This window comes from Protopterus annectens, chromosome 3.part1 (assembly GCF_019279795.1).
Source record: "Protopterus annectens isolate FY-2018-M chromosome 3.part1, PAN1.0, whole genome shotgun sequence".
NCBI classification, from domain to species: Eukaryota; Metazoa; Chordata; order Ceratodontiformes; family Protopteridae; genus Protopterus; species Protopterus annectens.
Window position 1 is genome coordinate 584,302,672 of NC_056732.1, and position 1,740 is coordinate 584,304,411.

Genomic DNA, 1,740 nt, shown 5'->3' on the forward strand with positions numbered 1-1,740 from the left:
CAAAAGTGCCATAGATTGGTATACTGGACTTTATTACGGTTTACTGCATAGAGTCTATTAGAATTCTTACTGTATTTTTTCACTGCTCTTTTCCTTCAGAATGTTCTTTCCTGGATCAGGTTTCATTTCAATACTGGTAAATATAGTGAGGCACTTTGCTTATTTAAGATTAGATATTAGTTTCATTGAGTATTGTGGTCTCTGTCTTGCTACAGTTAGTTTTCCACCCCCCCCGTTCCTGTTGTGGTGTTAATCTTGGTGCTTTGGAATTGCCCTTCCCTGCTGTAAATTTGATTTGGACACTCCTCCTGGGCCCATCTCATTTGCCTACTCAACTGAGTAAAGTGAGATCATATTTTGATTTCAGACACTCCTACCAGCCCCACACTTTGGGAAGGACATCTCCTATAGTGTCTTAATCTGTCTCCACTAAAAAAAAAATATTTATACTTTCTTCAGCTGCTCTTACTTAAATGTCTTCTACCTTATTACCTTAGTTTGCTGTTCTGTGTGGTCTTAAGTGTTCAAGTGCTCTTATTCTGCACTTAGTGCCTCCATTTTGATTTTTTCATAACTTAGTGCTCTCTGCAGTTGTTCTTTTGTTGTTTTTATTTTATCTGCATTGATTTAAACTGTATTTGCCTTAATACTGCTACACACTCAAGTGTACTAGCTTGTACTGCATTTAAAGTGTTTTTGCTACTGTTTTAACTGCTTTTCTGCAAAAAAAAAAAGTTCTAAGCTTGTTTCCCACTTTTCCCTTAACTAGTATAGCCCAGATATGATCTGCTGTATCCAGGACTGTTTTGTACGTTTCTGAGCCCCCCCCCAGACCTTTCTCTGTTGGAGGCAAGTCCTCTAGCTTGTCAGTGGGAGTGGTACGCACTAGGTAGCCTATCTACCACAAGAGAAGTGGTTTCTGGCCAAGAAATTGAAGTTTATTGTCCGTTTGGGCATTTTTTCCATCCTTTTCAACTTTCTAGTTTAAAAGCCCATGTTTGTGCACCGTGCAGCGGTGCTCAGCTGAGGTAAACTATTACCGGTAACAAAGTCTGCTCTTCAATTTTTCCTTTAGAATGTGCTTGTTCTTTTACTTCTTGCACTTCAGTTAGCTTAACAGGGCAGCACTTTAACAGGCTTCTGTAACATTTATTGTAGCACACTTATATGCTATCAGCACTAGCTGTTCCTACGCAGTAACAGCACCAGTACTTATTAGTTATGACCACCCCTCCTGGTATGACTGTAGGGCAAGTTCCTGTGCTTTCTCCTGCTAACCTGGTGCACTTGGGCATTCTGAGACAATGTGGCAGCTGTCTAATGTACACAGACAACCCTCTACTCTTACCTCCCAACATTCACACCTGTGAGAGATGCACTTATATCACCAAACTGGAAGCAGAGCATGCTCCAACCAAGACTGGACAAGCTGGTCAAGAGGAGAAGGTCAACATCTGCAACTCACTACACAGAACACACAGCCCTCCAAAACACCAACCACCACAACCCACACATAAAAACACAAACCATACACCCACCTTCGCAGAGGCTCTCAACAATAATTTACCCAGAGACCCCCAAGACAGAAACGCACCTGACCACCACAACACACCACCAACCCCAGAACATATAGCTAACCACCACGGTGTGCCCCTCAACCCAAGCCCTTAAGGCAAAACACTTTGCCCAATGTACTAATCACAGGAGACTCAATTGTGAGCCACACTGACCTCCCACTCA